Source organism: Eptatretus burgeri, chromosome 1 (assembly GCF_056783735.1).
Source record: "Eptatretus burgeri isolate ZD-2024b chromosome 1, Ebu_testis_v1, whole genome shotgun sequence".
Lineage (NCBI taxonomy): Eukaryota > Metazoa > Chordata > Myxini > Myxiniformes > Myxinidae > Eptatretus > Eptatretus burgeri.
The window spans coordinates 6,568,278-6,593,652 of record NC_140961.1 but is presented as its reverse complement, the minus strand read 5'-3'; the positions used below and the strand labels follow the sequence as shown (position 1 = coordinate 6,593,652).

At 43.3% G+C, this 25,375-nt stretch overlaps 1 long non-coding RNA gene across 2 annotated transcripts in view; it reads left to right on the top strand.

The window, feature by feature from the left end:
- Positions 1-25,375, top strand: part of LOC147033809 (uncharacterized) — a 44,801-nt gene that overhangs the window by 6,942 nt on the left and 12,484 nt on the right. For both annotated transcript variants that reach the window (XR_015058893.1, XR_015058879.1), the window contains one exon: positions 10,364-10,447. This is a non-coding gene — a long non-coding RNA (uncharacterized LOC147033809). The remainder of the gene's footprint in view (positions 1-10,363; positions 10,448-25,375) is intronic.

Genomic DNA, 25,375 nt, shown 5'->3' with positions numbered 1-25,375 from the left:
AGTTGTGATCACTCAGTCACTGGCCCAACAAAGTTAATGTTTCTCATGAAGGCATATTTGATCATCAGGTTCAATGATGTATTTGCCGGCTGGTTGCATCATCATCGAGCCGTGGTGTGCTGCCGAGGCAGTACCCCAGTAATTAAAACAATAATTTATTATTTGGTCAGGGTACCAGCACACAATGGCATCAAAGCTAAATAATGATAGTCTCAGAATGTACTTTTCTTCATAATTATTTAACAGCGCGATTTACCTTTTATTTCTAATTTTAGGGAATCTTTATTTTTATTTTTTTCAGGGATTCCATCAAGGAGGGTACGAGGGTGGGAGGGAGGTGGGGATCCAGATTTCTGTCGTAGAACCACAGATGTTAACCAGTGGTCATACAGATGGTGTTGGGGGAGGGATTTGGGTTTGTGAATATGCAGGGATTCCTGCACTGTCATAGTGATTGTGTGCAGACAATGCAGACAGGTGGCATAGAGTCCAATGGAAGATATTTGTGGTGGTTCTAGAGAAAATAATTGGGACTTTTTTATCCTCGAGGCTGTTTGAAGGTATTTTGTATGAATGCCAGGAGCTTGAATGGAAAGATGGAAGAGCTGGAAGCTAGGATGGATGGTGAGGTGTACATCCTATGGTAGTTGCTGTAACGAAGACATGGTTTTGTGAGGAAATCCAATTGCAAGATGGGAATAAAAGGCGACAGGATTTAGAGGTGTCAGAAAGAGAAAAAGGAAGGAGATGTGGCAATCTGGGCGAAAGACAATATTTTTTTGAGAGAGAAAAGTATGACATTAAGGAGGGAATTAATGTCGAGGATTTTGCATGGATCGAGCTTAGAGATTGCAAGAATGGGAAAATACTTGAAGGATATGGCTCCTTGTGTGAGGGAAAGAGCAGGAAAAGTGGATATGTGAAAATTCAGAAAGGCCTGCATTGAGGGAAGAGGTTTGATTATTGAGGGATTTTAATTTGCTCATGACAGATTGGGTCCAGGAACAGGGGAAAGGCAGAGCAGATGAGGATTTTCTATCTGTGATCTATGATTGCTTTTCAACCAAGTTTGTAGAAAAGCCCATGACAGAGGACATGCAGTGTTAGACCTCTTTTATCCTGACATGTCATTCGTCTACAAGAGCTTTGCATTGTTGTTGTTGTTGTCGTTGTTGGGGATCAATTTTTGAAATCTGCACCCATTTGCAAGACAGCTGCTGGACCACACCCACATATGTCGCTTGACTCCACCCTCGCACCGTAGCACCCAGACAAAATGATATGGCTGCCATCTTGGTTTTCTGGTGGGTCAAACACATTAGGCCTGAAGGCCTCTGCTGATTATATGCAATGTCTGGCTTTGGGTCGAGTATTGTTGTCAGATTTCCATTCACTTTGTTTGGGTCGAGTATTAATGATGAGGGACCCCCAAAAAATCTAATCAATTGTTCAATAAAAAATTATTAGTAAGGCTTAGTCAAGACCGTGTGCACCTCCCTAAAATAAATACTGTTACGTAATTTTGAACGTCCCCATATTGAGGTTAAACAATCAGTGACCATATGACAAATCAACTCGTTCTGACATAACCGTGTCGGAGGGTGGCGTGGATGAGAGGCGTCGAGTTAATCTTTCAATCGTGCATTTCGATCATCAAGTTGGTTCTAGACCAGGTCACTCTACCCTGGATGTGCTGTTTCTGCTCTCCCAACAATGGATGGAGCCCCTCAATGCCAGAAATGAAATCAGAGCCATATCCCCAGACATATCGCATGCTTTTGACACGGTCTGGCACTCTGCCCTGCTCATCAATCTCTCTTCCTGTGGTATCCAATGCCATCTCCACTCATGGCTCGCAGACTTCCTCTCCTGTCGCAACCAATGTGTGGCCCTAACTAACTGGAGTTCTTTCATCCCCTCTTCATGTCCAGGCTGGAGTTCCTCAAGGTAGCGTTCTGGGCCCTGTTATTTTTCTGGTTTTCATCAATGATCTCTCCGACTCTCTGGAAAATCCTCTTTATCTCTTCCCTGATGAGTCCACCCTCTGCCGTACCATCTATCATCCCTCAGACCACCAAGCAGCAGCTTCTTCGCTCTGCAGATCTGGGTAAAATCACAAACTGGTCTAACACATGGAACATGTCTTTCAATCCGGACAAATTTCACACTCTCACTATGTCTCTGAAAGGACCTTTTGGACCCCCCCACCTATTTTCAAAACAATCTTCTGAAAGAAGTCCTTTCTTTCAAGCTTCTGGCTCTCTCGATCTGCCATGATCTTTCCTGGGAAAGCCACATTTCCAATCTGGCCTCCAAAGCCAGTCACCGACTGGGTATCCTCCATCGTGCAAAGTCCTTCCTCAGCCTACCTGAGCTCCTGACGACATACAAAGCTTTCGTCCACAGCCTGATGGAGTACTGCTCTCCCCTCATAGCTGGTGCTCCTGCCTCTCACTTTTCTCGGCTTCCTGCTGTGGAAACCAAGGCATTTCAGATCATTGGTATCTCCCGCTATGAGGCTGACTCTTTGGGCCTCTCACTCTCACACTGCAGGCAGGTTGGTGGTCTTTTTGTCTTCCACCATCTCCTCTCCGGTCTCGCCCCCCCCTGCTCTGCTGCAATTTGTCCCCACCAAATTTCCGCAGGGTGCTAAAGGTCCGCCAACAACCTCCTTCTGGTAAAACTACAAAAATCACTGCTCACCTTCACTCTTTCATTCCTCTTTTTTTTTTTTTCCTGCCGTTGGAATAAACTCCCTCACTCTGTTCATTCCCATTCTTCCTTCCAGGCCTTCATAATAGCTGCTCACCACCACCTCTTATCGTCCCCCATCCAAATCCTCGATCTTTTATACCCCAGTGAATACACCCCAAACCCACCTTCAAATTCTCTGATTTTCTTCCTGAAAGTCCCTGTTGTGTCCATCTTGTTTACCCCATGTTCCACGCCACATTCCTCTCCCTTCTACAGATCTCCTAATGTCACTGTTCCTCACTGATTTGTCCTTCCTACTCCAGCCCCTCTTGTCTCATGCCCCCCTTGCTGTGTATTGCATGTGAGCTCTCATACGAGCCTCGACAAGGAATACCAAAAAAAAGTGTGCTTCCCAATTGCGCTGTTCATCTTTTGAGGGTGCTCTTGATGCGCATTTCCCAATCGGCCCGTTACCACATTTTGCCACATGTTATGACCACAGTGCAGTCACCTAGTTAAGTAATAATCCTAAAATGTTGGAGGAAGTGCAGGTGGGAGAAAATATGGGGGCAAGCGACCACAACATTGTAAGTGCAACTCTTTTGTTGGGATGTTCATTTAGGGATTGTGGTGTGAGGTGGTTGGATTTTAGGAGGGCAAACTTTGAGTTTATGAGAAATGATTTTGGCTTTGTATTGGGTTGGTGGTGGTCTGCATCAGAGAAATGGGAAACTTTCAAGGAGCAAATGTGGAGAGTGCAGAGTAAGCATATTCCAATGAGGTGTAAAGCTAGACGCAGAAAGAGATGAGGTTGGTTGAGCAGGGAATTACACATTGTAGTTGGGGATAAGAGGAAAGGCTTCATGATGTACAAAATAACAGGACAAGAGACTGACACATCAAGATAGGAGAAAACAGAGGCAAGTTAAGACAATAACTCAGCAGACTAAAATAGAATATAAAATGGACATAGCCCAAAATACATAATATCAAGGAATTCTTTATGTACGGTATATAAGGGGTAAATAAATGGTTGAGAGAAGTGTGGATCCCTTGAGGAATAGCACAGAAGAAATGGTGGATGACGAGTGTGAGATGACAGAATTGTTTATTTATTTTTTTGCTTCTGTATTTGCGCAGGAACAGTCAGGTGAACTTCCGTTCCCTGAGTATCTCTCTTGGGGGTGACCAAGGGCTTTTAGAAGAGCTCCTGGTAGGAGTGGAGGAAGTTAAGAAATAGTGAGAAAATGTAAGGGATGATAAAAATCTCGGTCGTGATAATATACATTCCAGAGTATTGATGGAGGTGGCAGAGAAGATAATCGTGGTGTTGGCAGATATCTTTAACTGCTTGTTGGAGTCAGGCCAGGTACCCGAGGATTAGAGAGTAACAAATGTAATGCTATTTAAGAAAGGTTCCAGAGAAGAATTGGGGAACTGTAGACCTGTGAGCTTGACTTCTGTTGTGAAGAAGGTGTTGGAGACATTAAGGAACAGGAAGGGAAACATTAGATTTATTTATAACTAAATAAATATCGCCAGTGTGGATTTACGAAAGGTCGATCATGTTTAACAAATTTATTATGGTTCTTTGAAGTAGTTTCTGATTGGGTGGATGAGGGAAGTGTAGTGGACATAGTATATCGAGACCTTCAGAAGGCATTTGAAAAGGTACCACATCGGGGGTTGTTGGCCACGGTGAGGGCTTGTGGAATGGCTGGTTGGGTAATTAACTCGATTTAAAATTGGTCTTGTGATGGGAAGGAAAGAGTGGCTGAGAGTGGGAGCATGTCTTGCTTGGAGGATGTAAGTCGTGGTGTACCTCGGGGATCAGTCCTGGGACCGTTATTATTCATTATTTACATCAACGATCTGGATTGTGGGGTGAAGAGTTTGCTTTCTCAAGTTGCTGATGGACAAAAAGCTTGGAGATGGCAGAAGGTGGATAGCTGAGGGAGTGTTCATCAGATTCAGGAAAGTCAAGATCCTTTAATAGATTGGGCAAATGATTGGCAGATTCAGTTCAACACAAAGAAATGTAATGTGCTGGGGATGGGGAGGAATAATGAAAATAGGGATTACATGGTGCAAGGGCCAGTCTGGAGCGTGGCATGGAGGAGAAGGATCTGGGGGTAAGCAGACGGCACTGCCAGGCAGCTATATATGTATAAGTAAAGAAAACAGGGTTTTGGGATGTATTCGCAGGGGGATAAATTAGAGTTCTAGGGAGGTAGTTTTGTCTGCATAGGGATTTGGTGAGACCTCATCCAGAATATTGTGTGCAGTTTTGGTCACCACATCTGAGGAAGGACAAAGCTGCCATATTGAGGGCACAGCATCGAGCGACTCGATTGATTCCAGGCCTCGCTAGGCGAAGCTATATGAGGTACGTCTGAAGGAGACTGGACTTTATGCATTGGAAAGGAGGTGATTGTGGGGAGATATGATTGAGATGTTTAAGATCATGAATGGTGTGGATAATATTGGGACAGTGCAGTTTTTTGGCAGAGTGGACAGTGTTAGGACCAGGGGCCATACATAGCTTGAGGGTAAGTAAACAAGTAAAAAAGACAAAAATGTATTGTCCCCGTTGTTTCAGTAATTTCGCTGCATGGAGTTAAAGGGCCAGCCCATATTTTGTACAACTAAAGCGGCCGCCAGTATACCAGTGGGCCATCTTTGATGAGATCGGAAAATAAAGTTAGGGGCATGTGTACGCCATCATTTCCTGTGCTTGTGCTAAGTTTGAACAAATTCGGACCATGCTTGTCTGAAAAATGGTTGGGGACACATTTAAGTAACAAAATGGCCACCGGTCGACCATCTTGGCTCTGATCTCGAAAAAAAAATTAACTGCATATGTAAGCTATCATTCCTTATCTGTTTGCCAAGTTTAACAACAATCGGTAAATGCTTGTCCGAGAAATGGTTATGGACGTGTTCAACATTGGATTTTTTTTACAACTAAAATGGCTGCCATTCGGCTATCTTGGATCTGATCTCGTAAAAAAAAAAAGACACCCATATGTCCGCCATGATTATCTGTGTGTCAGGTTTAACCGACATTGGTAAATGCTTGTCCAAGAGATGATTGAGGACGTGTTCGACACCGGATTTTTTTTTTTTTACAACGAAAATGGCCGCCAGTCGGCCATATTGGATCTAATGTCCAAAAAATGTTGACGTGCATATGTGAGCCATCATCCATTATCTTCTGCCAAGTTTTAACAACATCGGTAAATGCTTGTCAAAAAATGGTTGAGGACGTGTTCGACGCTGGATTTTTTTTTTTTTAACAACTGAAATGGCCGCCGTCGGCCATGTTAGATCTAATGTCGAAATAAAAACAAGATGTGCATATGTTTGCCATCGTGTGTTGTCTTTGTGCCAAGTAAAAATAAAATTGGTACATACATGTCCGAGATATGGTTGCAGACGCTCGCACGCAAGCTCGGACACGAAAATTGAGACCATATCCACAAGCCCAAATCCATAAGAATTATTCCAATAGGGGTTAATAAGATGAAAGTTTTAATGTCGGGGTCTTTCAGTCAGAGTAGTTAATGCATTGGATGGTATCCCCAGAAATATAATGGCAGTAGAGGGGGTGGATATGGGATTTGGATAGGTACCTGGATGCAGTGGAGATAGTAGGGCATGGGGATATTGGCTTGTGTGAATGGTATGTAGCTTAGATGTGGATGAGTAATGATACTGGGTTGGTTAGTGCAGGTATGATGGGCCGAATGGCCTCCTCCTGTGTTGAGTTCCTCACGTGTCCTTGTGTATCCTTGTGTACCTATATGGTCTGGAAATGGTGGTACTCACAGAGCAGCAAGAAAAGAGGCTGCATGTCTGCTAGAACAACTGGGTCAGGAGTGGGAGTACTCCTGACCCAGTAGTTTTCTGGGAATACATCCCAAAAAACGGAGTAAAGCGAGTGCACAGAAACATTTGAGGATGGATGAACTGAGAGAGGAGATCGGTGTGCAGATGAGCTTGAATGGGGGGATTAGTGAAGAGCTGGCTGAAGTAGGCAGGACACCTTATGCAGATGGAGGAGGATAGACTTCCAAAGAGAAGATTATGTTGAAAGAGTGAGGCATGAGACAAAGGAGTAGACTGAGGTTGAGATCAGAGGAATGTGTGAAGAAGGATGTCAGAAAGGTGGAGGTACATGGAGAGTGGAGAGCGATGGCTGGTGTTAGAGAGCAGTGGAGGAGTGTTATGGACAGAGCAGGAGAGCAGCTCTGCACCAGTTGGCTTCACCCCATATAAAGCTGAGGAAGGCCATAATTGTATTTTGTAAGACTCATGATATGATGTAGATTGTGAATGTAAATTAATAAAGTATAGTATTTTAAAATTATTTTTCTGTTTCTTTTTTGTATATACCCATGGAAGAGCTAGAACATAAAATGGATCATGACTCGACAGAACAAAGGGAACAGGAGAAAGAGAAGGGGAAGCATTCACAGCAGGGTTGAGGAACAACGTAGTCGGAGATATACAAACAATGGATGCGGGTAAGAATGAAGGGAAGGGGAAGCTGGATGAAGGAGAAAACTCTCAGAAAGGAAAAACTAGAAAAAAAAAATTTGGGTAGGAGGGGTGGGTCAGTTTCACGGGGGTAGAAAAGATCATGGTTTTGGATGGGGATGATCTGAGGTGGTGATGAATAGTTGTCTGGAAGAAACTGGGGGGGGGGGGGAGATTGAGATCGAAGAGAATGTGGAAGTTGGTTCCACAGGCATTAAAAAAAAGAGGAACAATTGAGTGGAGGTGAGCCATCGAAGAAGGCTATGAGACGTATTTTCCATCTCTTTGATCCAAAGTAACGAACATGATGTGTTTGTGCTCATCACAACTGGAAAGTTCTCATGACTCGGTTTCTCTTGAAAGGCAGAAATTTGAAAGCTTCAAGATAACAGCTTACGTTGGCCTATTATTTACAAAATGTAACGTGTAATTATTTTGTACTCATAAGGAAATTCTAACCAATGGAACAGCTGGCATAACCCCCGCATCCCTCTTTTCTGCCACCAAAAGGACAGAGTACCGATAAATGCAGCAACCCGCATGTGAACCATAAAGACAACAGTGCAGATCCTCTTGTCAGAAATCGAATGAAGACCAGTCAACTCGAATATGACGTTGTCTGTGAGCTTACAGGTTTAAACAAATCATATAAATGGATGACGGGACGCGGATGCAGACATGTAGCCTTTACTGTTCTTCAGAACTTTGGTACAATATCGAATTAGTGTGGTCGTACCTGTTGGCCACATTGAGGATTTTTCCTCAATCATATCAAAAATGTGTTGGATCAATCAAAAAGAGTTCGAATACGTTTTATTTTCTCCTTTTAAATCCTCTGAATCACATTTTATTCATTTCCCTCTTTTATTTATTTATTTATTTATTTATTTATTTATTTATTTATTTATTTATTTATTTATATGTTTATACGCTCTGCAAGCGTTTGAAATGGACATCCAGGCTGTTTTTATTTTTATTTTTTCTCCAAAATTTAAGCAACTTATGTGCAATGTCATTTTTGTGTGAGACAAACTTTCTCACTCAAATTAAATTAACTATTTGCATTAATCTATCTTGACCGAGCTCCAACTTGAGAATAATTTATCATCAACACGACATGTTGTCCTATGTTTTCCTATACTGCAGGTGAGTGTCTGTGTCCCACCAATCTGGCTGTCCTTGATCCTGTTCAGCTCAAGCCCTTTAAAATAATTGGAATCTTCTGAGGCAGACAGGGCTCTTTTTTTTAAACATTCCATGGTGGATGTGGTGCTTTCCGTCTTCCACTGTGGCCTTGGAGCAGTGCCATCGCTTAGCAAGAGCATACCAGCACTTGAACTTTGAGTCGGAGATTTGCTTCCATTTTAATAATACTCACGATCTAACTACGTCCTTGGAGCTATGGAGTGGGATCTCTGCTGAATCTTTGAAGCTCATTGTACCAAGTGGGAACACTGCTGAATCTTTGAACTGTCTTTCCATCAGAATTAACTCACGTGTGGTTGTTGAAGACCTATATATCACCACTAACATACTCTGGGATCATTATCAAGGCATCAAGACTCCACTGCAGAGAGTCTGACACAATAATTGCACATATCTTACAACATGGGTGCTCACCTCCATCCACATTTAAAGATGAGAGAGAAGAACAGTGGTGTTTTCCATTAGCAAGCGGCTTGCTGATTAATCAAAGTGCTCAAGCAAGCACTCCAGAGTTCATCAGAATGCAGTGCTCGGCACAGCTTAATAACATGGCGGTCTCCATGGAAACAATGGTATTGTGGTCCTCGAGCAAATGCTGTCCAGGCCGTCGTTATTACTTGATCCTCTTGTGATAACTTCCCCAAACAAATTTTTTGTGTTTGCAGCGGCTATTGAGAGTAAAATAAAGATTAATAAAAAGGGAGTTGGAAGAAGGGGAAGCTCCCCCCGCCCCATCCCCCCCCCCCCCCCCCCCCCCCCCGTCAAGCTAATCTGTACACCTTCTGCTTTGCATTTTGGCAAAGGGGTTGGGAGGAGTTTTGCATGTTTGTACATTTTATAGAATTAGGATGAATCGTAGAAGTAACAATAAAAGTATGAACTGCACATTTCAATATCATCCTCTGTGATCATAGAATGGAAGAAATAGCCACTAATCATTTTGAATCAAACTCTAATGGCCATTTTGTGAACATAAGAGGGACGTTCTGTCAACAAGCGGCTCCCTTACTACTCACCAAGCACCTCCATTGATGACTTACCACTCACCAAGTCCCTCCATTGATCACTTATCACTCGCCAAGTCCCTCCATTGATCACTTACCACTCGCCAAGTACCTCCATTAATCACTTACCACTCATCAAGCACCTCCATTGATCACTTTCCACTCGCCAAGCTCCTCCAATGATCACTTCCACTTGCCAAGTACCTCCATTAATCACTTTCCACTCATCAAGCACCTCCATGAAACACTTCCCACTCGCCAAGCACCTCCATTGATAACTTACCACTCGCCAAGTACCTACATTAATCACTTGCCACTCACCAAGCACCTCCATTAATCACTTGCCACTCGCCAAGCACCTCCATTGATCACTTACCACTCGCCAAGTACCTCCATTAATCACTTACCACTCGCCAAGTACCTCCATTAATCACTTACCACTCATCAAGCACCTCCATTGATCACTTTCCACTCGCCAAGCTCCTCCAATGATCACTTCCACTTGCCAAGTACCTCCATTAATCACTTTCCACTCGCCAAGCACCTCCATGAAACACTTACCACTCGCCAAGCACCTCCATTAATCACTTGCCACTCGCCAAGCACCTCCATTGATCACTTACCACTCGCCAAGCACCTCCATGAAACACTTACCACTCACCAAGCACCTACATTGATCACTTACCACTTATCAAGCACCCCCAATGATCGCTTACCACTCGTCAAGCACCTCCCTTGATTGATTGCTCCTCTTGCCAAGCAGCTTGAAAAGCGGTTTATATGGAACAGCTGGATTGGCACGTGATCGCAAGCCACTTGCTAATGGAACACACCCCACGACTTTGTTACCAATCTAGGCGTCATGTGACGGTTGCAGACAGTGTGGAAGAGATGTTATAGCTTTGTCTCGTACGTGACAGGTCCCAGACCAACTCATCCTTCCACCGGTGGAGGTCACGTGATGATTCACAAGCTTCTTCTCTTTAACATCTGCCGTGACAAAGGTGGGTAGATTCTCACTGAAACGTCGGCTTTGTCGACTACTAAGTCCAGCTTTTTTTCAATAAACTTTTGCTGTTTTAACTTGACTGGATGAATAACAACAACCTGCATGGATATAGTTTCATTAATTACTTGTGGCATAGCCTTCGGTCCATCAGTCATGCTTGGGACATCCCAAAAGCAATTTTAAAAAACGACCCCATCCCCTTATTCTCCAATAAATATTCAATAAGTATTGCATCATGTATTATTGATTCTTCATCATACATGATGCAAGTACTTCTAGGAATTATGGATATGGTTTGGATAATGAGGACTCATGGTTTGGGATTGGGGATGATCAGAGATAGTGCTAAACAGATGTCTTGAAGACTTGGAGGGCAGGATATGATTGAAGAGGAGAATGTGGAAGTTGCACACGTGGGGGAAAAAAAAGAGGAACGAATGAGTGGGCATGAGTAGTGATCCTGGATTGAGGTAGTTTCCCCAGAAAGGGTTTGATGGTGGACCACTTTCACCCCACAGCAACCTGGGAGGGGGGACAAAGCATGGAAAGAGCAGATGGTGCAAGACCAGAATGGAGACGGCAGAAGAGAAAAAAGACCACCGACCTATTTGCGTTGGGAAAGTGATATGCCTGTAGATGCAGCTTTGACACAGGGGATTCCAATAATCTTGAAGGCCTTAATTTCCATGGCATCAAGCTGAGCAAGGTGTGAAGCAGAGGCACCAGCCCAGAGGGGAGAGCAGTTCTCCATTAGTTTGCAAATGGAGGCTTTGTCGGTGAATAGGAGTTCAGGTGTGCCAAAGAAGGACTTTGTATGGTGGAGGATTCCCAGTCAGCGGCAATGTTTGGAGGCCAACTTTGGAATGTGGTTTGCCCAAGAAAGATCATGGCTGAAAGTGAGACCCAGGAGTTTGAATGATTGAATCTCCTCAAGATCGTTAAAGAAGTAGATTGTGGGAAGGGGTTGCGAGATGGTCCTTTTGGAGACAGATCATGAGAGTGTGAGATTTGTCATGATTGAAAGATATATTATTGGCTTGTGATTTTGTCAAGGTCTAAAGACAGGCAAGAGGCTGCAGCCTGTCTGTCTGAAGGATGTCAAGGCAGAGGATGGAGTCATCAGCAAATAGATAAAGGGGATTTTCCAGAGAGGTAGAGATAAATGATGAAGAACAACAATAGGACTAGGCCCAGAACACTGCCTTCGGAGATCCAGCCTTTAGAGGGAGAGGAGAGGAAGTCAAAAAGCCATGTGTGGGGTTGGCCTTGGATGTCAGAGACAGAGTTTGAAGAGCAATATGAGATGCTAGACTGTATTGAATTGACATATGTATGGAGAGATAGCCCTGATCTTATGTCTAACATTGAGGACCCCCATCCATTGTTGGGAGAGCAGGAGCAGTATTTCCAAGGTAGTGATCCTCTTCTGAAACCAAACTGGTGATCTGCGATGAGTCTGATAAAAGGATTGATTTCATTTCAACTCTGATGATGGATTCCATGACCTTTGCTGATGATTGTAAGGAAGCTGATAGGTCTGTAGTTAAGGGGATCGGTTTTTGCACCTATGTAAAGCAAAAAAGCAGGGTAAAGAAATTGGTTCATTTCTGCCTTTTCAGTTTATGATCGAGGAACAAAGTATTTAAATCGATTGTTATATTTTGAACACAAATCGGAACATCAATAGGAGGACACGTTTCTTGTTTTACTCTACTTGTGGCTTTGAATTTATCCTGATCACACATGTGCAGAGAAGTGTGAGATTTAAAAAAAAAAAAATTGAAATCGTTATTTTATTATAATTGTAGTACGTACCTGAACACTGCATGGAGTATCATGTTCGAGGAACTCTCTAGTTTACATAATGCAGTGCAGTCGGCTGATTTCCAAGCAGTTGGAAGATGACCGAGGGCAAATGACAGTGTGAAAAGAGCAGAGAGAGAGAGAGGATGTCGAAGAGCAGCAGAGCAGGTTTATGGGATGCATGAACTGATGCCGTTGGGTTCGGTTGCAGAGTGAGAGGAGCGGTTCTCAGTTGAAAAAGACACAGGGACTAGGAGCACTTGGGAATGACAGGGAAGGATTGGTACTGAGAATGAGGGATTGGGGACAAGATTTGGACACTCGGCTGTGGTGCCTTAACCAGGGACAGACTTAACAAGGCACTACCAGGTTTTCGATGAGGGGAAACAAGTTTGAAAGTTCATTCTTGAGGTTGGACAGATGTTTTCTGCCTTTCCTGAGTGTGGACTCGCATTTGTCATGGACTTTGTGGAATGACCCGAGATTGCCTTCAGACGGATTTGCTTTCTAAGAAGAGAAGATATTATGTTACCGAGCAAATTCCTCACCGCAGGATTCAGTGTACCATGGACGTGAAGAAGGGTAGGATAATTGAAGACGAGATGGGATGAATCTGTGCCTGAAAGAGAGCAGGTTGCCGTGGAAGAATTCCCAGGACGAGTTAGCATCAGGGGCAGTAGATATGGGAGACCAGTCCTGAAGCGCGATGGCTCCTGGTGGCAGTCCCTCCCAATTCATTTTTGAAAGTCCCTACTTTTATGGAAACGTCAGAACGCATTAAACTTTACAAACCAGATTCATGCATTGATATGTATTGCACGTACGCATTGCCATGGAACTAGCAAAGAAAGAATTGTGTGAAAACTATTATGGCTCAAAATAGCAAAGTGATTAAGGATAAAATTGTCAGGTATATGGAGAATGTAATATTTCATGTGCCAACAACAGCAGTGAAAATTACCATTAATCATAACTAATGAGAAAATTTTGAATCCAAAGCTAATTTGAGAGGTGTGTGTGTGTGTGTGTGTGTGTGTGTGTGTGTGTGTGTGTGTGTGTGTGTGTGTGTGTGTGTGTGTGTGTGTGTGTGTGTGTGTGTGTGTGTGTGTGTGTGTGTGTGTGTGTGTGTGTGTGTGTGTGTGTGTGTGTGTGTGTGTGTGTGTGTGTGTGTGTTTTTAGGTCACAACACGAGAAATGATGATAAAATGAGTTTTTTTTTTTCCATTTAATCAAACGTTAAATCAGAAGTGAACCCCGTTTAATGGGATGTATGCTCCAGGAAAGAAAGTTATGACTGTTTTAAGAAAGTGATTCTATGGAATTAAACTACAATTTCAGGTGATAAATGAATTTTTGACAAAAAGATAAATGGTTACGTTGGTTATAATATCAGATTACATATGAGGGCTGATTGGATAGTCTCAAGGTGTGCCCACTCTCCTCTGAGCTGTCTAGTCCCAGTTGGAATCCTGACACAGCTATAAACCGTCCTTCGTGGTGTCCTTCGCGAAGAGTATGATGTAGTTATTCCCGGAAATCTCAGTTTAGTATCCTGCATCGGAGTGGCAATCTGCCCAGGATCATAACCCTTGCCGAAGAAACTGCTTTGGCAGAATTGACGCTCTGTAAAGAGCATATGGTACATGAATGAATGACTGAATGAACGAATGTTTACCTGTGGGCAGCAGATCATCTCTGAATCAATTTTTTTTTTTAAATGCACTCTTATGGAAGTGATTAATTGGAGAGGAACGAACATGACAAAAGTCATTTTTGACAACATTGGATCTCTTAAAATGGAGTTAAATTGGAGGAACAAAATATTTGCTGAAAATGCTTCGTTTTTTTTTTCTTTCAAAGAAATAGATATTCCTATTAATCATGCGCTCGTTAAGAAAATGGAGATGAAGTTTGCTTTGTGTTTGATTAAATAAATTTCAACCAACTGTTTGGACAAGATAGCTCAGTGGGTCTTGTTCTTCACTATTATCTGCTGTCTTGCTGTTTGTTTAGTTGATGATCAAGTTTTTTTTTTAATTTTATTATTTTTAATTGAGTCGGTTCTAAACCGTCATTCTGGTGTAGGGTCGTTTAGTGTGCAACGAATTGTGTGTCATGATGCTTGGAGGTAATATGAAGCTGGTCCACAAGCTTATGAATACCTGAGATCCAGGTATGTTGTACTTTTTGAGAGTGTGCAAGTTACCTTTTGGCTGATACTATATAGCCACATAGACCCTGCAAGTAGTTTTAAATGGGATATGAATTTTAAATTAAATTTCCTACACAGATATTGATTGGTTAAGATAATAAGGCAAATCCCATGCATTATTACAGTTAAAGTTACAAGTTAATTTCGGTCAATTAAGAATGGGATATCATAACAAAGGAATGATAATTCAAACAACCTTGCTGCTTCTTCAAATACCTGTTTGTCCTTGAAATGAATTTTTATGAGCAGGGGTATCTACATATGCCTGGTGATGGCTTAATGGATAGATTAGTGGGTTTGGGATGCGAGGATCCAGAGTTCAAATCCTGCTTTTTCGTTGAATTAGTACCAGGTGGGGTTGACTCAGCCTGTCATCCTTCTGAGGTTGGTAAAATGAGAACCAGCTTGCTGGGACGATTGAGCCATTTGAGTATCCTGCGTTGGAGTGGTGATCCATCCAGGATTGTGCTCAATTACCCAGGAGACTGCTTTGGTAGCACTGATGCTCTGTATAGAGTGTGGTCTCTGATTGAAGGGAGTGGTATCTGCATGGTTCCAGATGTCCAAGTGATCTCCCCAAGGAAATGGTGCATCATATCCTCGATGGTCCCAAATACCTCATTGTGTTCCAATCACGAGGAATATAGCTGAGTGATATCGCCCTTGCAATTGTGATCATTAATTTACATGAAGCAAGTGTTAAAATAAGAGGTGAATGACTTGTACTGTAGCTGGAGATAGTAGATGTGTAATTACCTCCCTTTGATCATTCACAAAAGTCAAGGTTTTTTTTATTGTTGGTTCATCAAGTTTTGGGTTGGCTAAATGTTATCGAGCAGTCGCATCATGAATTCCCATGCTTTTATCTCATTCATTTTGGAACGCTGATGTGATCGCTCTGGTTTTGTGAATGCAGTTCTGTTTGAAAGTAAATGGTAAAATCTACATATGGAACACAGTCTCATTCCAAGAGCACACACTCACAGCCTGAGTTTTGCCGGTTGTTTTAATGTACTCTGCTTTGCCTTTGATTGCAATCTTGGTGAACGTGTGAAGGCAGGTCCAAGAATACTGTCTGTGTTGCTGTATGAGTGTTTTTATAGTAAAACGGCCAACCCAAAACGTTCTCTTTCAATGGCAGCCAGTGAAACGGTACAGCCTGGCCATATGGGCATGCATGGCTCCTTTGTGCTTTGTCCTCCAAACCTTCCAAACCAGTATGTCACTTACCACTCCCACCTGGCAATTTATTGTTATGACTCTGACACCATTGAAATATCCCACGTGAACAGAGTCCCCATGATGCTTCTGCTATTATCAAGCTTTTAATGGTTTTAGATTAAGTATTCTCAATGAATTGTTTGCATAGATAGCTGGGAACATTGAATGGCATTTACCGTATTTTAAACCTAATTATATTCCAGTGCATGCCTGATAAATTACAGACAAAAGATGACGAGGATGAAGGCAAAGTAAACAATAATCTCAAACAGCAAACATGATGCAGATCATCCTGTTTCATGGAAGAGGGTGTGGGGTTTAGGGGGGGGGGGACCATAGCTAGACAGTGATAAGTGTAACCTGGACCATGTGTTTCGAGTTGGTTTAGATTGCCATGCATCAGGGACCTGTCAGAGTGAGTAGTCTTGTTACACGTGATGCTGAAGAGGGAGTATATGTAATTTATAGACAGTATAATCAGTGTAAGATTGTATGCGTAAAAACCTCTTGTTTGCGGGCAAGGTCAGGTGTGTACTTGTGGCAACAGAAAGGTCCGTGGAAAGCGTTCGGTGCTTCAAAAAGAACGATTACGATCTGTCTGGCCGGTGCAAAGCAAGCCATGGTGATGGAGTGTACCGTTGGGTCCAGAAGAGGAGATGGACAAATTTTATTAGAGCCGCCCCATGGGCAGGACACCCCGGAGGATGGCACCCCCCCACAAGCAGCAGGCAGCCAATGACAGAACCTGCCACGGGCAAAGGCAGTCCCATAGTAAAGAATGGGGGCCAGAGTACCCACCATGCAGAAGCTTGGTATGAAAAGTACAGTCCACGAAAGCTGGGTTTGGACTAGTGCATGGGATGGAGTGAAGTGGGACCCTCCCCTTTTTTGTACACACCATCGAGGCTCATGTGAGAGCTAACGCACAGAATGTACTGCAAGGGGAGCAGGAGACGAGGAATGAGAGAGGGAAGGAAAAAACAGTGGGGAACAGAGACATGAGGAGATCTGTGGAAGGGAGAGGGATGGGGAAAGGTACAGAGAGTAAAAAAAGATGGACACTACGAGAACTTTCAGGGCCTTACAAGACAGGGACTTTCAGGAAGGAAAGCAGGGAATTTGAAGTTGATGGGTTTGGGGTAGACAGTGGGGGTAGAAAATATCATGGTTTTGGATGGGGGAAGATAAGAGATGGTGGCGAACAGCTGTTTTGAAGACCTGGAGGGAAGAGTGTGATGGAAGACAGTGAGAGTTTGTTCCAAAGGCAGGGAAAAAGAGGAATGAAAGAGTGAATGTGAGCAGTTATTCTTGATTTTGGTAGTTTTACCAGAAAGGGGTTGCTGGCGGACCTTGAGGAAATATGGGGGGGGGGGAGGGAAAAGGGGGGGAGGGAGTGTGGCTGGAGAGGGAGATGGTAGAAGACAGAAAGATGACCGACCTGCCTGCGGTGACAGTGAAAGACCTAACGACTCAGCCTCATCGTGGGAGATACCAATGATCCTAAAGGCCTTGGTTTCCACAGCGTGAAGCCAAGAAAGGTGGGAGGCAGGAGCACCAGCCCAGAGGGGAGAGCAGTACTCCATCCGGCTGTGGATGAAAGCTTTGAATGTGGTCAGGAGCTCAAGTATGCCAAGGAAGGACTTTGCATGACGGACAGTTCCCAGTTGGAGACTGGCTTTGGAAGCCAGTTGGAAATGTGACTTTCCATGAAAAGATCATGGCAGATAGTGAGACCCAGAAGCTTGAAAGAAAGGACTTTTTAAGAGGATTGTTGAGAAAGTATATGGGGGGGGGGGTGAGGGAGTGCTCCAGACAGTCCTTTCAGAGAGACGTAGTGAGAGAGTGAGATTTGTTAGGGTTGAAGGGCATGTTCCACGTGTTGGACCAGCTTGTGATTTTATTTTGAACTGCAGAGAATGAAGAAGCTGCTGCATGCCGGTCTGAGGGATGACAGATGGTACGGTAGAGGGTGGAGTCATCAGCAAAGAGATAAAGAAGATTTTCCAGAGAGTCGGAGAGATTGTTGATGAAAACCAGAAAAAGAACAGGGCTCAGAACGCCACCTTGAGGAACTCCAGCCTGGACAGGAAGAGGGGATGAAATAACTCCATTTAGGGCCACACCTTGGCTGCGACAGGAGAGGAAGTCTGCGAGCCATGAGTGGAGTATGGCCTTGGATACCATAGGAAGAGAGTTTGGTGAGCAGTGCTGGGTGCCAGACCATGTCAAAAGCACATTATATGTCTCGGGATATGGCTCTGATTTCATGTTCGGCATTGAAGACCTCCATCCATTGTTGGGAGAGCAGAATCAGCATATCCAGGGTAGAGTGACCTGTTCTGAATTCAAATTGATGATTGGAAATCAGGCCATTGGAGAAGAGGAAGGATTTAATGTCAGAAGCGATGATGGATTCCATAACCTGGTTGTCGATTTGGAGAAGGCTAGTTGGTCTGTAGTTGCAGGAATCCGTTTTTGCACCTTTCTTATGCAGGACAGTAATATTTACTGATTTCCAAGCAGATGGCAGATGACCGTGAGCAAATGAAAGGGTGAGCAAGAGCAGCAGAACATATTTTTAGGACACTTGAGCTGATGCCGTCTGGACTGGTTGCAGAATCTGAGTCAAGTTTTGACATCAAGCTCTCCACCTTGTCAGGAGAAAAGGACACAGAGTCCAGGAGCGAGAGAGGTTTGAGAGTTCAGACTTGAGATTGGAAAGATGTTGTTTTCTGGCTCCCCTGAGTGTGGACATACACTTTTCCGAGCTTTACGAAGTAACTGAGATTACCTTCAGTTGGGTTTGCTTTCCATGAAGCAAAGGCAAGTTGTTTCAGGACAACGGCCTCGGCAGAAGCTTCAGTGAACCAAGGGCGAGAGGAAGGGTAGTACAATTGAAGACTAGAGGGGATACATCTGTGCATGAGGGAGAGCAAGTTTCTTTGAAAGAATTCCCAGGATGAGTTGATGTTGGAGAAAGCGGAGATGGGAGACAATCTGGAAGTTTACCTCAACCAAGCACCACAGAGCCTTTTCCCATACTCCTCTGGCCCCTTCCCCGAGCTCTCTGATAACAGAGGTGGTTCTCTGATAACAGCCAGAGAGATGTTCATTTTGACAAGCACGTGGTCAGAAAAACCAATTGGAGCGGAGGAAGAAAAGCAGATATTTTCAGGGAAATTTGTCTAAATCAGATTTGCAGGAGATAGAGTACCATTGGTTGAGATCTGGGTTGGGAATTTGACTGATTTGAATCGGTCCCAATGAGTCGCTGAAGTGCCATGACAGGTGAGAGAGGTACCCACACCCAGCCAACTGGCATGATGACAATTGAAGTCGCCACATATGAGGAAGAGAGAGTTTGGATGAGAAGACAGAAGATGGTCCATGTTTTCGGATAGTGAGGTGTAAATGGAGTCATCACTGTTTGGTGGACGGTACAACACTCATGTTAACATGATGTGGGAGTGGAGGGGAAGCCATAGCCAGAGGTATTCCTGGGTGGTATGGGGGAGTGAGGGCAGTGCATGGAGCATGAGGAATAGAGTCTTTGATGAAGAGAGCAACTCCTCCACCAGGATGAGGCTCAGGTCTGTCATACCAGAGAAGGAGTACCCAGGTAGAGATACAAGGCAATCAGAGATGTATTGGGGGAGAAAAGTTCTGTTCGGCAGATTGTCTGATTTGTCAGTTGCAACCTGTATGGAAAGATCTACAAGTTTTGAGCAAAGGCCCCAGGTATTTGAGGTACACACTATTAAGGAAGAGGGATGGGAGGAAGCTTTAGGTGCAGGGGAGGGGAGGACAAGGGAGGAGGGGGTTGTGGTGGAGAGGTGAGGAGAGTTGTTGAAAGAGTGTGTGGGATTGCAGAAGAGCTCGGGGAGGGGGCCGGAGGAGGATGGGAAAAGGCTCTGTGGTGCTTGGTTGAGGTACAGTGGGGAGTAATAAGAGAGGGGGCAGAAGGCAGTTAAGGATTTGAGGAGGTGGAGTGATGAGATGGAGGAGAGAGGGCAGGGGAAGTAGGCAACTTTGTGGATGTGAGGTGGGGGGGCAGCTTTGAAAAGGGTGAGTGAGGGGGGAGAATAGTGGGGAGAGTTGAGGGAGAAAGTTTTTCTTTCTCCCTCAAAGAAAAGAAAAGAAAAGAAAGAAAGAAAGAGAAAGGGGAAGTTTTTGAGAAATGTGAGAGGGAAGCTTGGCGGGCGAAGAGTGTGACGGTTGCTTTGAGAGGGGAGAGTTGGCACTGAAGGTGGAAAAAAATGGCATTTGATGGAAAGCGAACATGTGAAGCACTTTTTATTTTTTTTTGAGTATTAATTCAGAAATGTGATGAAAGACATTTCTTGATGGATGCAATGAAGGTAAATTTAGAGAATGGAGAGAATAAATGTTATAAGTGTTGGATTTTTTTTCGACAAGGTATGAAGGAGAGGTCGAATTGAGAGCAGTCTGTTGAAATAGAAGAAGAGTAGTGAATTATGAAACGATAATGAGAACCACACGTGTGAAAGAGGAAAATGAAGCATTATTATAGACCATTTTTATTGTTATTATGTTTGTTTGTTTTTGAGAGAGATTGCATAATATTCGGTGAAGGACAGGTTGAAGAAAAAAAATCGTGAGGTGAATGGTGAATTTGGATTGTTAAACGCAGGGGGTGGAAACAAATCACGTGGTTACGGGAGAAGCACCTGGTGACGGGAGGTGTATAGTCAAAAGTGAAATTTTTTTTTATTTTTTATTTTTTTAAATGAGGATTGCGTAAGATTTGGAAAAGGAAAGGTTGAGGTAAAATCGTGGAGGTGTATGGTGAATTTGGAATGGAAAACGCAGAGTGAAGCTGATGCATCAATGAAAAGTACCAGGAAGGGGGTAGAGAGAGACAGGTGTTCACAGGAGGTGTATAGATAGAAAGGATACAAGGGAATTTTTTTAAAAAAATTAATTTTTGAAGATTAAGTAAGATCAGGGAATGGAAGGTTGTAGGAAGAAATTGTGAAGGTAATGGTGAGAGTGGGTCAGCTCAAATAGAAGAAAGATGGTGTGCCAGCAGAAGGATGAGTAAAAAGACGTAGAAGAAGAAGAAGGAACGGTACTCTTGGGTATGGAAGGAGAAAGGGTTTTTTTTAATTTAAGACAAGAAACAGTGTGTGGTTGGGAGGGAATAGATGCGGGTCATTGGGAAAATGGTGAAAATAGGACTTGAAGGTAATTTGGAGAGAATACAAATAAAAACGATCGTACACCTATACAGCAAGGACAGGTAGGCCTCAAGGAACCCGGTAAGACAAGGTCGACGAAAACTCGCACAATAGCACCATTTTTGAAACAAACCCGAACTCGGAACACACACAGTAAACATGTAGGTGAGAAAATAAACGGTTAAAATGGGACATATAACGACTGGAAACTTAACTTTTGGAAATCCGGAAAAGACCCCCGAGAGAAGCTGCCATCGCTCCACATCCAGAACTGGAAGTGAATCGGATAATGCTGTCAAGAACTGCTTCAGTTTGGCATTTACTTTGCTGGAAAATGCTCTTTCTGGTTTGGGGTAGTGGCCATTGCTGATGAGGGTTCTTGCTATGGAGTCAGGAGATACTCGGTACACTCGCTTCTTTGCTGATCTACCAGTAAGGCAGTTTATCATTTTCCATGCTCTCTGGCTGGAGTGAGTGAAGTTGATGGTTGATACTGCTTCCTGCCATCTGGAGCTACGAGCCTCATGTGGTCGAGACTCAAGTTCGGCACCAGCATTGCTCGCCTCTTCATGTTCCGAGCAGTCTTTACTGTGTTGTGCAAGCACTCACTTTTGTGATCCCATCCAGGAATATATTATTTCCGATGGCTTCGAGGGATGCACTTCTTGGAAATTTCCATGCCAGAGAAGCAAAAGGCAGCATCGGTGACTTCAACATTCTGAGTCAGGAGCAGGGAGGGAGTGTGACACTTTTGTTGTTGGAACATAATACATCTCCCAATCGGCTTTTTGGAGTTCCAGTACTTATCAGGTCACAAGGTAGGAGCAACTAGGGGAGTGTGCTTGATGAGGACTGGGTTGGGGTGACAGTTTGGGAAGCGTTCCAACAAAGTCATTTGAGGGGTGGATGAGGAGTTACTTTTCCACCAGGCCAGGTCAGGGTTGTTGTGGGTACCGCAGCAGCTTGGTAATAAAGTCACAGGTTCTATTCTTTGAAAAAGCAACTAGAGGTCAGATTGGGAGGCCCAATCACACAAGATTTCATAATTATACTCACATTCAGTATGTGGGCAGTTGAAATCACTGGCAATGAGTACTGGAGAAGTATCTTGGGCTAAACCTTTGCTGGAGAGCAGAGGTGCGAGTGGCTTATACACATTGGAAACTTTAAGGTCCTGAACACAGTTTGGAGGCTCGATTAACCATGTGTTACTGGGCAGAAAAATTGTCGGGTAATACAACTTGAGGTTGGAGAAATCATTGTGGATTTTTTGGCTATAGACATCGAGCTCATCCCTCTGCACAAGTTGCAAATGACCAGCACAGTTTTTTTTTTTTTTAAATCGAATGTGAATACTGAGGCGTCATACCCTTGTTGTGGACCCCTGTCCATAATTTGATAACATGGCATTGAGCCTTCTACACTAATGAGCTGTCTTGTTGCAAGTCTGCAACTTCAAAGTTACACCAGTCCTAAATATAATTTTTAAAATTACAAGACAAATGATGTTCAACAAATAAGTACATTTTGTTCTCCTAAATTTTGTTTTAATACATACCTTTGATAAATAAGTACAATAGCTACCTGGTGTAGCATTGACCTTCTTTCTCATTAAATGACTAATGTTTAAGACAGCATTTCTAGCTATGCAAGAACTTGTAGCTTAATTAAGATGTACTAATGGTGTCGGTATATCCTGTGTCGGAGTGGCGACCTGTCCAGGACTGTACTTCTTTGACAAATGAAACTGCCTCAGCGGCCCTTTGCACCCCATGGTGTGAAAGGAATGGTTTGTTTGTTATTAATGGTGTCGTTATGATATCTCAGAAAATTATTCCGTTCATCTTCACACTGAGTATTAGGATGCAGGCTTTCGGTGAAAGTGCTGTAAGAAGTTTAATTGGCAGTGAGATCTGTTCAACATCTGGTTGCAGATAACCTGTAGCTGAGGAGGTTAACGTAACCGGCATTGTTATGACATCGTCCTGGGCTCTGTGCTGTATTTTGAGTGACGTTAAAGTTTTGAATAGTTAAGCAATCATGACAAATAAATAAATTTGTACAATGCATTGTTTTCTTCTCGCATTGTTATTCAAATAAATTTCAAAGCATTGCACAATGTACAAATGTAGTTTTGGATTTCCGTGATGATATATTTTGTGTCATTAGCCCAAGTCACTGTTTCCACCCTGCAAGTCAAATAATTATTTTGGTTTCATTTTGACAAAGTTCTCTTTTTCATTTCACTCTGATCCCTATCACAATTCCTTTACCTTTACGTTGAGTCTACCTGTAATAAACTGTCTGGAATAACAGCTGTTGCATGAAGACAAAAGGCTAAGAGAAAATGCAGCTCTGATGCATCAGATTGACCAGGATGAGCAGAAAGGGAATGGGTTGGTGAGAATAGAGCAGAAGATTGATTGCAGATGCCAACATCCTGACTGAGATGTGCTGGCAGATTGTCGTGGGCAAAGAAACTCGTGTTGACCTCAAGGGACCGTTGCTGACAGCTGGGAGATGAGAGGGGCTGTATCTGTTCCCTTCTGGGACCCCACAAGCTCTGTTTCATTGTTGCTTGTTTACGTTCCTCATTCAGGGCTGAATTGATTTGAAAAGTCAAATAGTTCATTATTGTAGCTGATGAAGGTTTGAAAATTTGATTTGTAATTAAGGATCGACTTATTTTGAATGTTATTTTCAGCTCAACTGGAACATAGATCTGGGGAGCTTATGGGATGGCGCGTCGTCCGTCCGTCTGTCTGTCCATCCGCAAACATTTGGAATTTCTTATCCGTAACTACACACAATTTTGATGAAACTTGATGACAACCTTCATCACCCGGTATGCACCAAAGTTTGTTCACGACATTTAAAAAAAGTGAGGGTCTAAGGGATCTACAGGGGGTTTCCCCCAAAAATATTATTTTTTGTCTCTTCTCTGAAACCACACACCCACAAAGTATTTACTTTCTTCTCTGTTACATATTTTGTGGGTCATCCACACCTACCGGTGGTTTCCTGGTTTTGTTTTCCAGCCACGACCAAGTGAGTGCCCATGGTTATTGCCCCTATCTTTTTTTTTTCTTTAGCAAAAGGAAAACACTTGAGTTTTGTGAAAGATGAAGGTTGCAGTCCCATAATCCTACTCAATGTTCCATTAACTTCTGAAAATGTTTAAATAAAAATAAGTACAGTTTGGGGGGAATTGTGTGGCAATGGATGTGGAGTGTGGTTAAGTTGTGAAAAAAAAGAATTACTGCACAAGGAAGTTGGGCAAGGTGGAGTAAGGTAAGAAAATTGAAAATAAGAGTTGTTGAAGGATGAAGGTGTAAAACGAGAAGAATGAGAGTAGATCTGAGCAGGGGATTAAAGAGACATTTGCTGCAAACCCCATTTAGGTTTGCTTGTTCATGTTCTCATCTCTAATCCCTGTCTTGTAATCCAGGGAGCCCAGGTTCAAATGTCCTATATCATGTTTCTCCGTTACCTACTTTATATGTTGGTAATTCATATAAAAGTACACTGACGTCTACAGAAGTCTTTGTCCGGCATGCAATAGATTATGGACAAGCTCCTCCACGAGTTGTAGATCACTGGGAGAAAAAAAATACAATTGCAAAGGGGAGTGGAGGTCATAAATGTTTCCGCCTCCAAATGAAATGTCCTTTGCGAGGCCGATTTGTGTCCCTGCACAACCGCTGATGTATATCTGCATGCAGATCACAGCACATCATCCTGATCCTGGTGGCAGCAAGCCAACTCTGTCTCCTATTGCACAATTCACTCCAAAAAATTGGAGTCAACTTGCACACTTCTTCTGGAAAAAGGTGAATATCTTTTTTTTCTGTCTTTCCTGAAATGACCTCACTCACCAATCTCTCCCACCTCCTACACAGGAGCCTTTCTGCAGCATGTGGCCTTCATTCTCACCAATGTTGAGAAGTGCGTCATGATTTCAACTCCTCCTCTCGAACTGCTGTAGGTGGCGATGGTCTTCTAATCCAAATGAGCTGTGAACCGGCCCTGCCTCTGGTACATACAACCAACACTGCCGCAACATGTTGGCATGGAGCAGGATCACTTGATTTATTTATTTATTTCTAAGAAGAAGAGGAAGACAGAAGATTAGATAGTTTGGTGCCCGATCATAAATAAGCAAAGTCATAAATACATGTACTTGTGTGAGAAATAATTGTGTAGTATTTACGTGATTCATTTGTCAGGCCGCACTCGGTGGTGCAATGGCTTGAGCATTTGCTTGGAGTCCTGGAGGTCGGCAATTTGAACCCCAGCGAAGTCATATGAAAGACTTTAAGAATGGCATATGCTACTTCCTTTCTTGAGATTACACCACTGTCATGTCATGTCATGAAGGTGCTGAAGAGGATTCTGAATGGAAAGATAAGGAAGAGTGTGGAGATGGAGATCGGCAAAGAGCAAGGTAGGGGGATTAGAAAGGGAAGGGGGTGACGGATGGGAGGTTTGT